A 17,587-nucleotide genomic window follows, 5' to 3' on the forward strand; every position below is an offset into this window, starting at 1 on the left:
ATAAACATGTTTTACTAATTTTTTCTCTATTTTTTGTTGTATATTTCATCATTTATTGTTCAGATTATAATCTGATGAACCAAATAAATCTTGAACTCGGTTAATTTTAATCAAGATTTAAATATGAAATATTTACTTTTCCGTTTAATATTACATGTTTTGTTATATTTTCGTTTCTTTTAAACTTCATTTTATTAAGTATACTTCTTATCAAGAGATAAGCCGTTAATGAAAGCTTCATTTTGCGGACCTCGGCCACCAAACGAAGTCGTGCAGAATCGGGGTGACGCGCGCGCGCTGCGGCTCATGAGCGTCGGGCGGAAGACGTCGCGACGCTCGCGCGCAATCGCAAACGCAAACGCAAACGCTGACAATGCGATCGTTTGAAATGCAATTAAAGGGCGTCCCTTCAATTACGGGGGCGTCGGACACCGGCGCCAGCGTCGAAGCGCATCAATAAAAGATAGACACGGCACACGAGACCGCATCTCGTCGATGCTGTATTAGCAGCGCGCGTCAAATCGATTAGCGCGATTAATAACAGCAAACTGCGGCGATCTTGGAAAGAGAAGGGGGAAGGGGGACACGTTCTCTTTCATTAAATCCTCTTACAATGCGACGTGACCCGTTTCCTCGCCGTTCCATCGTTTTCTCCGTGAGGAATGACATAAAGTATGAATAATGCACGTAACAGAGGTTTAGCTAGAGATGTGCGAATCAAGATTTTATGACGTCAAACCGAATCGAATTGAATCAAATTTCATCTTTTTTTTTTTGTTCAAATTTGAATCAAATTGTTGAACCATTACTTTTACATATAATTACCAATATAATTATTTTTATATTGAATTTTAATACAGGTAATAAAATATTTTTATGTGAGAAGAATATTATGATGAAAAATTACTTTAAATATAATTTTATAAGATTGTCAGTATATGATTCGTATTCAAAATTTTTAGACTTGAAATTTTTTTAATAGATATTTAAGGAGATTCAAATCGTACCTGATTTGAATCTTTCGTATTCGAATAGTTTTTGCACACCTCTAATTCAATTTAAAAAGAAGAAAAACGAATTATAAATCAAATTTTATTTTTTTGAATCGTTGAAACATTAATTTTATAGGTATATAATTAACAATGTAATTATTCTTAGATTAAATGTTAATATAGATAATAAAATATTTTTATATGAGAAAAATAATGTTATGATGAAAAATTACTTTAAATATAATTTTACAAGACTGTCAATATGATTCGTATTCGAACATTCGAAGTTCTTAGATTTGAAATTTTCGAATAAAGATTTGAATTTCAATCGAATCTTATCTAATTGAATTCCATTCGTATTCGAATGGTTTTCGTACATCTCTGAGTTTTATTTAAATATCAGAAGAAATTCAATACTTTTATGTTTCTTTAAATAGATTACTTATCACAAAATTGCAAAATTCTTATTGAACACAAATTATCCTTTTAGAATAAGAGACAATTGAATTTTTCGTGCGTAAAGATTACGCGAAATAATTCTCATTTTAAGTAACGAGTTCGCGTGTCTGACGATTAGAGGAAATTTATTCCACGATTCCCGCGTGTTCCGTTTCGAGAAACGAGAGGACGCGATATCGACGGAGAACTGTGGATTCATCCATCGCCTTCGGCAACTGACGTACAACGAAAAAAGGCTCGTAAAAAAAAAAGGCGAATCAATCATAAAGTTAGCCTTTTATTCCGCAAGAGAGCGGATAGAACGGCGCACAACGGGGAGGAAGAGATGTGCGGGGCGGGAGGGAAGAGGTTGGCGAGCGCACGCGGAATCGGGGGGTGGGGGAGGGAAGAGGCGGAATATAAAGTTACGTCACACGTTTATTTCATTCCCGTCGATCCAATAAAAGTCCCAATAATAATTTCGGATGTTTTCCGATGCAACATGTTTGATTTAGTGTCGGACATTTTGTGATCGCATATCTGCCTCGTAAATCTCGCCGCGGTGGCGCCACTGCATAAAAATATCAAACGTCGATGTGTCCCGCGTTCAACCCCAATCCCGGGTGGTAAAATATTGCCCGCGATTCCGCGCGACGGAAATAGCCTTTCATGCCCCGCCGCCTGATAATTCCAGAATTTCGCAGATTTATACCCGGGAGAGGCCATGGAAGATACGCGCGCTCGCGCCCGATCGCGCCCGTTATTATTAATCGCCGCGCGTAACGATAAAGTGGGACGTTTAATTTTTAAAAATGGCCCCTAACGAATATCGCCGCGCCGACCACCGGGTCCGCCGCCCCGGCCGCGCTGTCCGGAAAAATATACGTCAAGATTATGCCGGCCGATTCGAGTGCAATGTCGCGATCGAAAACGGCCGATCGGATCGCGTCGTGATTGAGAATAAAAAAGATTAACAGAAAAAAAAAAATACTAGCAAGGAAAATACAATCGCGCCGCTTTGTGCGGCGTGTGATTTTGATGGCGGGCGTATATCAGCGGTCTGATGGTTGCGATCGGAGATTCCGATGCGCATAATGGCGGCCGGTTACCGTCACACGTTGCGGAGTATATGTTGAGCTGGGAAGGGTTATAAGTTGCATAACAGTTTCGTATAAGCGCTTAGGAATAGTTCAGAAGGCTGATTCGCAACAAGTATACGAGTTATGTAATCAACATCTCCTAATTATTGTGTAACTTTTTTAGTGCCTTTTTTTAGTGCATTCTCGTATCGGTAATGGCGTCTTTCGGTGTATTTTGGAAAGACCTTTCGATGTCGAGTGGACTAAGGAAAATACTCGATTAAGAAAGATAAGCTCCTTCGAAGCGCTTCCCTTTAAAATGAATCACACCGAAAAAGTTGTATTCTCAACTAAGAATTTTTCTCTTATTTTTATGTACTCTTTAAAAATTGGGAATTTACTCGACTTGAGAAGAAATTCTCTAAAGGTTAGATTAATAGTAGATATTCTTAATTTTTAGGATGTATAAGTAGGATAAATTTTTTTTAGAGAATTTTTTTAGAGAATTTAGTCTACAACTGATTTTTCTCAAGGAATAAAGCAAATTTTAATTATAAAATATTAAATCTTATTAAAAAATTTTTGCCGATTATAAATTGATAATTTTTAATAAATTTCAACTTCCCTCTTTTATAATTGGCAGAAACCTTATTAAATCTCTAAAACATTTATGTTGTGTGAAATGATTAATTTCTTGAGTTACTTTTTCTTATCTTAATTGTTATTTAAATATTACAACGTTTTAGGTTTTAAGCACCGCACTACACTGGATATGTTAAAATTGTAACGATACATTGCAAATGTCAAACGAAACATGGTCTGCACAAAATGTCATGGTTCGGAAATTCGTTAGAAAGATTATATTTTTTAAATAAGAAAAATGACTTGCAAATATTATAGTTCTCTTATTTTGAGAATACATTTTTTCAGTGCGTCCACTAACGGCAAGAATTAAGGAAATTATTTGCTCGTCTTTCGAACTTGCTTATTTTAAGGAAAGGGCATTATTTAGCTTCTACTTAAACACTATATGGCAACAATGATGCTCTTCTTTTCCGCCATATTTTTCGCCATTACGAAGATTGCAATTGGATTATATTGATTAATTGTGCGCTCAAGACGATGCAGTTACGTAACGAGATGAGGTCCCACCATCACGTCTCTCAATGATAAATTTTACAGTCATTCTTTTTTAACGGCTCTACGATGAGGGCTTGATTAATAGTCGTGATTGCTTAACGACCTCGTGATGACCATCGATTTTATCATTAGAAGATAGCGGCGGTGTCTCATTCACCCCCGCCGTTATAATTGTCCCCATTCGTCTCCTATGCACTCTCTTTTCTAACGTAGCTTTCATTATCCAGCCTCGTCGCGACTTCGTGCGGAAAAGCGCATTTTTCCCGTCCCATGTTTTCATCTTTCTCGCATGGCGAGTAGAAAGAGGGGCGGGAAAAACATATGAAAGTCAGCAACGCAGCATGTTGATAAGGACGAATAAAATACAGCGGCCGTATCGGTCGAATCGATTGCTCGGATATCACTGCTTTGGCGGCAACACTTACAGCCTCCATAAGCCAACAGCTGCGCAGTATCCGCGGTTGAGTATTCTCGGCAAAAATTTAGCCGTCGAGCCACTTCAAGCTCGAATAAACAGGGCACGAGACTCCTTCTCGGTTTCTCCGGCGGAGCTCCGTCGATATTACGTAACGTCGATTCGTGCCCTTAGCGCTACCGTCGAGATGTTCCGCGCAATAAGAGTGCAGAGCATCGAATTTCGCGACGTGAAATGGCAAAAGTACCATCCACCCGTCACACTTCTCGCCCGACAAATTCATTCATCTCCCGTGTGTCGAGAGTGGCGTCGAACAGCGAGGGAGAGGGGGGGGGGGGAGGAAAAAACAAAAGCATCGGGCATCGAGTCGAATAATGACGCGCTCCAGCGAGAAAAGGATCGGCCGGGCGCGGATTATTGAATTGGCGCGAGACAACGAATGGAGCGCGCACTCCCATCGGAATATTAAAATAATCTGCCATTACTTTAATAAATCTGTCCCTCCGTTTTCCGGCGCTCCGTTCCTCCACCGGAGCTGCCTCCCACCCCCCCTCCGTCGCTCTCTTCTCCTTTGCCTGCTCACCCCATCGGCCTCTTCGACCCGCCTTCTCCGGGCTGCTCGCGAGAGCGCGAGAGCACTCAAGAGGCAGGCAGTCGCAGATGTCACTGTACCCCTAATGAGCGCGCTATTTTTCACGAGTATTTTTATCCCGTTTATTGGCTGCCCGCTTCACAAACTGTCGGCTGGATATTAATCATTCGGCTCTTACAACTCTGGTTTTATTTCCTCTAAGGATAAAGAATGAGAGAAGGGGCGGGGAGGAAAATCTCGAGGGGGAGACGAGGGGCGCTCGCCTGCTCTCTCGCTCGCGCGGGCTGTTCCTTCATTAATGTTATTAAACCGGCTTCCATGGACGCCGGTGACTCCACTTCACGACTTACGACCGACTTTTCGCCGATCCGATGCATCGCAAAGGATCACGGGGTCTCGTAGTGGATACGTGACTTGTGAAGGATGTTGTACATTTTGAACTCTTCGCACAAATGAATTTATTTATTTCACCAATCGGAGACATTTTGATCTTTCAAAAATACCCAAATAACATAAATTGGATCAGTGATATTGTTTGAGATTATTTCATTCGCACGGATAATTTTTTCAGAGTTTTTTACTACAACATATTAACATAGCACACTTTAGTAAACTTATCTCTACGTTTTGCAGTTAATATTCCTTCAGCGTTGTCTTAAATACGTGGATCCTTTTTCTAAACAAAGAAAGGTTAACAAATTTTGTATGCTGCAAAATTACATTATTTGTTCGTTACATTATATCTGTCTGCGTATACATTACCTGCCAAACGTACTAACAAATTTGTTTCTTTGCAAAGAATTTAAATATGAGACCACTGACATGATGATGTCCTCTCGTAGATCAACGTAGACTCAGATAGGCTACGTGCTAAAAAGGCTACATTTTCTATTCTTATGTCTGCGTCTACAGCTGATGGAAGTGTCCTCAAAATTGCCTCATAAACATGCAATAGGAGATTATCGTTTGAAGAATCTTAAGAAGATGAACATTTTTTATACCTTCATCATTGCAATTTTCGTGATCGATATATATTCTGATTTTTCCTTACCCTTCCAAAATTTTGCAAGGACATTACGTAAAATTTAGAAGCAGTTAAGACAAGCGGACGGAAGCGTCGTTTCAATATTAATATTAACAATTTCTGGTCTGAAACATCTGCATTGTACCACATACAGTTGTATCTATACAAGATTAAATTTGTTTCAGTAAGAAAAATAAATTTTATTTAAATAAATATTAGAAGAAGGTCACCGATATTGGCATACCATTTTATATTTAAATAACAATTTTTTAACAAAAACTAAAAATAAAGTTTCGAAAACATAAATAAAAACTAGAAGATGTTTTCTATCAGATAGTATAGCAGTTTATGTAATACTGGTTTACATTTTGTAATAATAAATGTTTTTACAACATAACCGAAGAGGAAAATCTTAGAAAAAAATTGGGACTTAAAATTGACATAATAAGTTAAATTTTTCCTTTGTTTTTCTTTAACATAAGTTATTTATATGAAATTATATATTTACAAGTTAATGAAAATTTTTTCAGAAGTCTTTTACTTCAATGTAAAACCGATTATGCTTTTCCGCAAGATGCAACATGTAAAACGAGTATGTATGTATAAAGGATAGATTTATTTTTAGTAGATTTTATATAGAAAAAAATCATGAATTTATGAACTCTATATGTGCATGTTTTATTTCTCTAATTATCTAAACAAGCAAATCATGCTTTTATCAGTATTACAGTGCACATGTTTAGTTTTTGAAAAATAAAAAAGTGCCTTTAGGAGATCTATGTTATTATAGAAACTTTTCTTTAATTAATTTAGTAGAAGATGATTACCAATAGTAGCATAGCACTTTTTTGGCTAATATTTCTTAAACAAGAGCTAAAATTAATCTTTTTTAATTTAAATGTAAATGAACATTGAAAAGTATTTTATATTAAGTGGTATAGTAGTTTCTATAATACTGCTTTATATTTTGCAACAGTTATATTTTGTAATGTTCTCGCAATATAATTAGAAATAAATATCTGAGAAATTGGACTCAAAAACTGGTATGGTAGGCTACATTTTTTTTTAAATATAAGTCCTTAATCCTAAATTACAAATTAATATACATGAGGATTCCTAGAAGCCTTTCATTTTGATGTAAAACATTGATGCTTTGTTGATTATACAAATACCTTATAATGTTCTGCAAAACACATATATGATTTATATATATACATATAGTTCGATTATAAAAGTTTAGATTAGATTAAATTCGTTTTTAGTAGATTCTATATAGAAAAAGGTTGTAAGGTATAACTGAAGCTTTATTTGTTTAATTATAATTATCTAAGTAGATCACATTTTTATCAAAATTAAAACATAAATATTTTGTAACCAAATATTTAATTTCCGAGGAATAAAGGGATGTCGCTTTTCATGAGATCTGTCAATATTGGCGACTTTCCTTTAATAACCTAACAAATTACACACACACACACACACACACACACACACACACATATATATATATATATATGAATATATATATATGTACACTATATATTGTATATAAGAGATATTAGATTTAATTAAAACTTTTTGAACAAATTTTTAAGGATATACCTAAAGTTGTTTTGTTTTACTAATTAATATTCATTAATCTTCTAATTGCCTTTATAGCAAAATTATTTTCCACAATTAAAATACAGAAAATAACATAATGCGCACGTAACAATTTCGTACAAAAATCGAAAAAAAATGTAAACTTGTAAATTTTTTTTGTTTTTTGTACGAAATTGTTAAATGCGCGTTGTGTTATCATCTGTATTTTAATTGTGGAAAAAGGTTTGTAATTCTATAAAAGCAATTAAAAGATTAATGAATCAGAATTAACCACATTGTTCGGTAAAACGGGGTAGCTTTAGGTATTTATAGTCGATTCTTATATTTAAAAAAATGATGGAATGACCGTCAAACTTTGTCGGAGTCGACAAGATTTTGTATACTTTTTTATCGGTATAAAGTACAATTTCGAGACTGGTAATATTTATACTTAAATTCTGAAAAAGGATTTCCAAATCTATAAAAGAAATACATATAAAATCGCATTACGAAAATTTTATAACGCGATTTCGTAATGTATTTTTTTCATATATTTGGAAATCTTTTTCTAGAATTAAAGTATACGTCCTATTTGGAAATTAGACTATATCATGCGCTGTCAGTTTTTGACTCTGCCACCGAGTTACAGAGAGGGAAAAGAATTAAAGGCAGTAACCAATCATATTAAAAAATCACTGAGCGCTGACTGTGTCTTTAATGAGATTGGTTCTCGTCTTTAATTCTTCTCTTTTTTACTGTGACTCGGTAACAGATTATCAAAACTGGCAATGCTGTTTATATTAAGAATCAAAAAAATATTTATAAAAATAGAATTAAAAAATAAAATTAAAAAAAAATTTATAAAAGAAATACATACAAAATCTCGTTACAAAAATGATTGCTTAATCGATATTATTGTTAAAAATATTATTGTTAAAAGATATCATCAACCAATCACAGAGCCGTATTGACTATATATAATAAACGTTATTTTAAAAAACTGACATCTATGGCAGTATATATTTAATACCTTCAGAATTATTTTAATATTATGATTTTATCTTTGTGAATATACATATATTTTAGTAGCATTTTTATAATTGTCTAACGCATATTTTTGGTTGAATGTAGAATATTGCTCCAAATAAAATAGAAACAGAGGTTTTCCTTTTTTTTATATATATGTATTTATATGTATTTATTACAACAAAAAAAGTTCATTACTCACACCTTCTCGCATGCGCTCGAACTTGCGTCCATGATTCTTTGTCCCATGTAATTAAATGCAAATAGACACGTCAGTGTTACAATAACGATAGCAGTAGATCTGAAGGCTCGATCAAAATCGTTGCCAATGGTTAGCATCTGAAAAATCTCGTTTCTGCATTTTGATACACAGAAAAGAAATTTATTTGTTTAGTAAAAATATTTTTTTAATTATAATTTCTAAATTGTAAAAAGTATAATTATTTCAACATAATAAATATTTTTTTACTTTATTAAAATATTGTCTTGAAAATAAGCAATTTATCGATAAAATAATATAATTTGCATTATAACAAAAATTTTTATAACAGAATTATTTATTGGTAGAAAATTATTTTATTAAAGTTATTAATAAATTTACAATAATTACTTGAACTTTATACATTTTTATTTAATTTATGACAAATTTTAGAAATATTTCTGCGTTACTACTTGTAATAATTAATACATACATAAACATGTATATATAATACAATAATTTTTTATACACAAATACCCAACATTTAAAACTTCAACAATAAACTCTTTGTTAAAGTTTCACTTAACCGGAAGTAGTACGTGATTTTATCACTAGATGGATATATTTCTCGTAAAAAATAATAACACATATAAGACCAAAAGTACGCTGTACTTTTCACTAACTTTATATAGTTGCAACAAAACTTAAAATTTATGTTAATTTATTATTTATTTCTAAAGTTTCCTTACTCTAAATATTATATTAAAATCAATATAATGTATTTTTTTTGCAAATATATATAGCGAGTATTTTAAAGAATATATTTGCTGATTGTGTGAATGTAAATTGATTTTTTATTGCAGTAAACATATTCCTGTTATAAGAAAGTATTACCATACAAGAATAAATATTTTCAATATAAGAAAATTTTTTATTATTTTGAAGTAATGTCATTTTTTGTGAAAAGTATTCTCTTTATTTATAAATATAAGTATTCTACAAAGATAATGTTTTCTTAAATTTATTCAATTTTTAAAAACTGAATTACAACTTTTTATTGAAGTACAATTTCTAATTTAAGAGATCACTTTTTGGTATTTGGTGATTTTATGATTCAATTGAAAACCTATTAAAGATTATTAGAGAAAAAAAAGATTTATTTTAAACAAAATTTTATTTAAAATATTTTTTAAATAAAATTTTGATAGCAATTTTATTTTGCTATCAACATACCTGAATCATTGCAAAGCTTATCACAAATATTAATCCTAGGATGTCCATTAGAAACGGTACTGTGTGAAAGATGTCTATCATATTAATAAATCTTGCAATGTAAAAGAAAATTATATATATTAATAGAAATTGTAAAACGAGAAAGAATGTTTTTTGTATATAAAAATATTTTTTGTAATGTTAATGTTACACTTTTATGAATAGAGAGAGAGAGAGAGAAAGAGAGAGAAAGAGATCATAATTTTTATAATATATTTTTTTATATGTGCGTCAAAAGTAGTCTCTTTTGTATCATTTTTTGTGAATATAAAGTTGCCGATTTCAGTATTTTAACATCATTACACAGTTCTTATCCTCCAAAAGATAAAGTGATTCATGGCGAAAAACATTCCAGCACTTTTTCAGCACGTTTGATCATTTCAACACTCGCATGCGCGTCATCTCACGACACGCATGTGGTAACTTTTGTAAAATTGACGCTTTGTCATTTTCGTAAACCTAAACTTCTCTAATCTGTCAATTTGCGAAAACCTAAGACACTCAAGGGACCACACATTGGCGCACGGATAACGAAAAATACGGTATGCAACACGGGTCTTCTGCATTTGTGCGGATGAATACACAAAAGGTTGACTTTACGCCTTTGTTACACAATGTACAATTCTAAGTTTTTTATGAATCTTTTAAGCAAAATATTGTTTTGATTTATTAATTAAATTGCCTTATTAGGCAATAATCAAGTTTCTTATTTTTTTTACAATTGCATACTCAATTACAACTTATAATTATGAAAGATGCTAAAGCTGTCCTGTTTTACCGATTATTTTGATTATTTTTTCAATTCACTAATCTTTTAATTGTATTTACAGAATTAAAAATCCCTTTCCACAATTAAAGTACAGACGGTAACATAATACACATGTAAGAATTTTATATAAAAAACGAAAAAAAATTTTAATTTGTAAATTACAATAAAATTTTTTTTCGTTTTTTATATAAAATTCTTACGTGCGTATTATGTTATCGTCTGTACTTTAATGTGGAAAAGGATTTTTAATTCTGTAAATACAATTAAAAGATTAGTGAATTGAAAATAAGCAAAATAATCGATAAAACAGGACAGCTTTAGCATCCCCTTAAGAAATTATTAAGTTAAGAAGCAATTGAAAAAATATCTTTTAAAATATGTTAATTCTAACAATAATTTGTTAGCTAAAATTGCATGTAAGACAAAATCAAATAGACAATATAGTTACTTGTGATTACTTTCCAACTCATACTCATTTCTCCGCAAAATGTTCAATAAATTGGATTGAACTACTTTAATAGATATAATATAACTTGTATAAAAGTACAAACTGTATAATGTTGTAATGCAACCGCATAAAAATGACCATGTTTCCATAATTTATTTTTGTTTGTATTAAATCACATCCTGTCGCATCTTTATTAATATAAAATAACTGTTCCGCTCGATACCTAGTAAAATTATCACCAACGTTACTCTTATCCATATAATTGACTTTGAATGATGTTTATAAAAAACGGAATAAAAGACGAAATATTTGATTATTATCTATGAGAGAATAACAATATGTAACAAATAATGGTAAAAATATTTAAAAATATGAGAAAAAATTAATATAATAATAATTTCTTAACATTGTTGAGTCAGAAGAATTCTTTTCAATGAGAAAAATTATTTTACGTCTTTTTTTTATGAAAAGGAAGAAATCAAAGTATCTATCATGTGCAAATCTATATCCAGACTCAATAGGATTAATAGACCAGTTGTGCGCTCTATTTGCAATGAGTCGCCTACTTTTTCGCAAATAATTTCGAGGAGCAACTTCTTACCCCAGCAACTCGCACATTCCGCAAGCATGTTGCGCAAGAACCATAAACAGTGTAGTATAAGCAAGGAGAAGTACTGGTACTGTAAAAATTACGATGCATATATGTAAGCGAATGAGGTAAAAATATCGTTCCTCATCGATAAAGAACTCAGCTTTAAAAGGTTGCATTCGCAAACGGGATTCATTCATGGGTGATATAACATCGAGAATTTCCGGCACGAACAACCATATGTAGTATATTGTGTGGCATACGCTCTGGAAAACTGAAAAATGTAATAATTGTAAATCTTCATTTCTCGAATATGAATTTTTCTATCAATATCCATATAAAAAATTATAAATTTTGAATACATTGATGAACAGATCAATACAGTTTTTTTACTTAAATTACGGTTGTAATCCATTTAATGATACAAATGCTTTGAAGCATTTGAGTAACCAATTGGAAAAATTAAAAAATTTTACTAATTGACTAATTAAAGAATACTTCGAAGCGTTTGTAGCGTCCAACCCTGGTCCAACAAATATCCCTACATAAGAGCAGGTGCCCTAAGGTCAGAAATGGAAACCTTAAGCTACCTGCTCTTAAGACATGTTCTTAGGACTGCTAGATGGCCTTATATTGGAAAAACACAAGACTTTAGTCAAAAGGGCATATGATCTAAGGGCATCTAAGGATATAAGAACACATCCTTAGGTTTATGTTCTTAGGAATATGATCTTGAAATGATAGGATATATGGTGTGTGTGTGTGTGTGTGTGTGTGTGTGTGTGTATGTGTGATTTAAATATCAAAGTGTAGAGCATAAATAATGTCCAAAAGAATTTAGTTAATTCTTAATAATTATTTTTATTATAATCTGTTGTAATTTATCAAAAAATGTCGCTTAATAAAAATATATTAAACGTGGTGTAAGAAAGAAATTGAGAAAGATTTAAGAAAAAAGTGTAGAGAGAGTCAGAGAGAGAAAGAGAGAGAGAGAGAGAGAGAGAGAAATGTGAGCAATGAATCAAGTTATTCTTAGAAAATTCCACATTCATTTAATAATAATTTGATAATAATAATTATAACAAATTTAAAAATAAAATTGTGATTTATATATAAATCGTTAAAAGAAATATCGCGCATGTTAATCGTCGAAAATAATGCGTACGATGAATAATATCCAATGCTGATAATGAAGAGAAAGCACGATTGTTCTTACACACAAAAATACAATGTCGATCTTACAAATAGAAAAGCGCTTTTTTTCTTGAATAAAGCGAAGTTTAATGTTTTTCTTACGCAAGTAATAAAACGTCATTAATCTCCCAGTCTCGGCATGCTGGTGCATAATTTTAATCTCATAACGTGTTTTCCGTAATCTCCAATCGTTCCATACATGTTCAAATAATTGCCTAAGCTAAAAATAAATAAAATAATAAACTACATTATTAATTAGTGTATTAACATAATCATTTAACTATTTAAATTTTAGAAGATTTATGAATGATAAATTGTATATTTTTATTTCATTTTAAGAGATTTTATTATTTATAAAAATTGTTTATAGCTTTGAACGAAATAAAAATAATGACATGAATTAAGCGTAATTATATAGAATTAAGCCAATTAAAGTTTTAAGTACATACAGATACAAGTACAATTTGTTTAAATTAATTTTTTAATATAATTAATTTTTTTAATATAAATTGTTTATAATCTAACTGTTTATGTATTTTATGATGTTGGTGATATTAGTTTTATCAATCAAATCTATCTATGTATGATATTTTTGCAGTAAACATAAACATATATTATATTATTACAACTATTACTGCACGCATGTATGCAAAAATTTTCAGTTTTTCTTATATTTAGCTGTTAATTTATTTCCAAAATTTCACATTTTATCTTTTTTCATCTGTATTCTGTCATGTAATTTCGATGGAAAAATATGCTTGTTTTATATACATATATATATATACACACACATATATATAGAATTTAAAACTTAATTTTATGTGAAGCAAATGTTATCATGAATTGACCGTTGAAGTTGAGAACAAAATTTTCTAATTTTTTATTTATTGACTCCATTCTACGTTACCTATACTTTAATTTTACTGAAAAAAATTTATAATTCTATAATCAATGAAAGTATTTTTATGTCTAGAAATGATAGTTTAATTGATGAAATAAACTTTCCAGCATCTCCTTAAATTCCCCCTTAAATAAAAGCTTATTGTAAGAATGTAATAAGTAATGATCGACCGAGCTTACTTGGTCTGTATGTCTGATACGCGCATACATGTGATTCAGCATACCAAATGTAGGTACAAATATTGGTATCAGATCGATTATGAAGTCCACGTCGATGTTAAATGTATAGAGGCTCGATAGCTGGAAACATGTTATTAACCTTTGATAAGAACAAAATTTGATAAACATTTTCAAAAGATAATGTAATGTTGAAGAGACATTTTAAAACTTCGAAAATGTTTCATATAGAATTAACAGAAAGATATATGCGTGATATATCTTTGCAAATGCATCTTTGTTTCCAGATATCTTTAAGATAGGATGCCTAATATTTAATTGGAAAAAAGTATTTTAATTATTTAAATGAAGAGAAAATTTTTTTCTAATGACTACCTGAAAAATTATAGACGACACCAATATGATAGTAATAACAGCCCTTATTGAATAAGCCCTCCACTTGCTTTGATAAGGCCATAGTCCGCTAAACGACAGGATAAGTCGATTTATTTTGTAGTAATGCTCTTCGGGATGTTCCATTTGCTTCGAAAGTCGCGAACAGACTGACCGTAGAAATAAGAGATCGTCGATTATTATTTTATTAAATAATCATCTCAATTTTTTTTCTCTAAAGTTTACTTTTTTTTTATCTTTATTGTCGAGTGAATTAATTGAAGAAAAATTCATGCGTTTTGCAGGGGAGTGCGAATTTTTCAGAAGCATCGAGGGAATCGATCGACAGCACGCGTACAGTGTTCGGGTAATAACGTGGGAAGCACCCGATGGTCAGCGGACAAAAATTGTCTTTAGGCAATTTCCTACCTACAGTGTTAGTTTTTTCTGCACGCGTGATTATACCGCTGCGGCGACATCGCAATTATTTTTCGATTCTTTAAATGTAAAAGGGGGAAACGAACAATGAATAAGGGAAGTCTGACTATTGTACATAAATGACCAAATCATCGAGATGCGTTTTTTTTTTTTCTATAAAAAAATGTATCAAACAATTTTTAATTTTAACAGTCGACTCTTGAAATATTTTTATTCGAGTATTCTGAAAAGAAGAATTTCTAAACAACGCTATAGAAGTAGACAAATATTTATTATTACAAATATCCTGTTACTCTAAGAAGTATTTATGTGCTTTGTAAGTGATTTTAATCAATTTATTATATCATATTATTCATTCTATATGTTTTTTACACTTACCTGTAAACTGCAAATAAGTTTCTGTTTTTATAAAGAAAAAAATTTTTATATAATCGTAAGAAGATTAATACACCACAACATTCTCTCAATCTTTCTACGTTATTTCTACGCTTATAACTTGATAAAAACTTTTTCAGATTTGTTTGACGAATATGCAATAGGAGATTGTTGTTTGAAGTATCTTCGGAAGATACATATTCTTTAGTTATTATATAATTCGCATGTACTGATTGTATTACGTACTTTTTTCTTACCATTCCGAAATTCTGCAAAGACATTATGTAAACTTTACTGGCGGTAACGATGAGCGAGTAACAGCGTTGCGTCATTATTATTAACAATTCCTTTTGCTCTGAAACAACTGTATTGTGCCACATAGAGTTGTATCTGCAGAAGCAATTTTTCTTTTTTATTTTGGAAACAAATTCAAGAATTATAAAGTAGAAGAATATGTATCTAATCTCTTTTTAATAATAAGTAAACATTTTTAACATACCAAATTAAATATACATATAATAATTATATATACATCTTAATAATTATCTGACGTATATTGTCGGACATATTTTGTTTAAAATGTTGCATAAATAAAATTCAGAAATATTTTCTCTCTATTTTCTTCAATAAATTTTATTTCAACTTTTTTTGTTTTGAACGGACACAAAATTTTAATTAGGGCAAAATTGCTGAATGCGTACCAATCGCTTAAATCTTTGATTAGAATATTTAGATATTAAAATTTTAATACATTTATAATAAACATCTCTATATGTCTCTAAGTGTCCACATAGAATTTATATTGAAAGTTTGAAAAAAATTTATATTGATTTAGCAATGTAATCATTATATTATATTTATGTAAATATCATACCCGTGAAAAAATTATTTAAATATAATTATATATATGACGTCATATACAATTATATATAATTATATCCAAATTTATACAATTATATATGATTTATATATACTAACACATATAATTATATTAAATGTATATGGGCCCCATATATAATTTATATATGATTTATATATAGACTCCATTGTTCTTGTTCTTTCATATATGAAACTATACATATATATGACTTTATATGACTATATATATACAATATATTTATATATGATCACTCAACTTCAATAGATACAATCAGATATAACCCGGCAAGAACAATGGAGTCTATATATATAAATATATATAAATATATATAAATTATATATGGTGCCCATATATAATTTATATATAATTATATATGCTGATATATATAAATCGTACATAATTATATACACAGAAAAAAAATGTAATATAGCCAATAACATATGTGATTGCGGGCTGCCAACTACATAAAATACTCAATACAATAATATTTGCTATTAATGCAAGTACAATGTTGATACTGTAATAACATATATTATTGTATTGAGTATATCTGTAATTGGCAGCCCGCAATAACATATATCTTATTGAATATATTACTTGTTCGGGCTCTAACGAGTATATTGACGCGCCTGGAAAGGCCACCGCCGATGTGGCGAGCACTCTTATTATTATATTTACTTGTATTTCGACAACGACCTGTGAGTCAGTCGGCATCTACGTATCGAGAGGCAAGCACGCAATAAAGAGCACATTTTAGTAAGATATACTGTGATAAATAATTTTGGCGGCAATTCCTTAACGGAACGGCTGCATTAATCCTGTCTTTCCACTCGATATAATTTATTATTTCTTATTAATTTTAAACAACGACGGGATAAAACATTACTTTTTTTCAGTGTATAATTTTGTATATGACGTCATATATAATTATATTTAAATCATTTTTTCATGGGTATTGATAAATTCATATCCACGTAATTCATATAAAACATGTGAACGAAATCACATAAAACATGTATAACGAAATTCATGTACCCGTTATCATCAGGTAAACCGTATTTTTAATCTATTTTATATTTTTTCTTAAAATAAGCAATATTTAGTGCCACAAAAATATAAAATAAATAAAAAATAAGTGATACGGACAGAAATTTGACAGGTTATATTTTGTTTGTGCATACTAACAACACTTTAAAAAATCAGGTACAACAAATTAGGTACAATGTTAACTTTTGATCAATTTAATGCAGCTGATATAATATAATATGCTAATATACTAATTATGCTATTTTATATTAATTTTTTATATTTTTTTAAAAGAAAATTTATTGAAAATTTTACATTTATTGTGTATTTGCAATTATTGATGCAATGATGAACTATGATATACATTAAATCGATATTTTTATAAAATCTATAAAGTACCCTAAAATATAGCAACACAAAATTACAACAAATAATGTGAATATAAAACTAATAATAAGTAGTAATAGTATAATTTTGTTCTATGTTATTTTTACGCTAATAATTAATATGAATAAAAATATGTTAATTGCAAAAATAAATTTAATTATTCAATTCATTCAATTTTACTTCAACGTTTTTGCTTTTTTATTATTGTTATTTATCAATTATTAAATATTTAATCTATTCTTTGATAAATTATTAATAAAATAAATATTAGTTT

General features: G+C 30.3%; 1 non-coding gene across 1 annotated transcript; it reads right to left on the bottom strand.

Annotated features, from left to right (window-relative positions):
- Window positions 1-4,448: 4,448 nt before the first annotated feature.
- LOC114254503 lies at window positions 4,449-14,363 on the bottom strand. Its single transcript, XR_004963714.1, has 7 exons — window positions 14,211-14,363; window positions 13,760-13,958; window positions 11,577-11,838; window positions 9,720-9,831; window positions 8,490-8,626; window positions 5,419-5,840; window positions 4,449-5,332 (listed from the first exon to the last, which is right to left on the bottom strand). It is a non-coding gene; the product is annotated as an uncharacterized LOC114254503 (transcript).
- Window positions 14,364-17,587: the final 3,224 nt, after the last annotated feature.

Source organism: Monomorium pharaonis, chromosome 6 (genome assembly GCF_013373865.1).
Source record: "Monomorium pharaonis isolate MP-MQ-018 chromosome 6, ASM1337386v2, whole genome shotgun sequence".
NCBI classification, from domain to species: domain Eukaryota; kingdom Metazoa; phylum Arthropoda; class Insecta; order Hymenoptera; family Formicidae; genus Monomorium; species Monomorium pharaonis.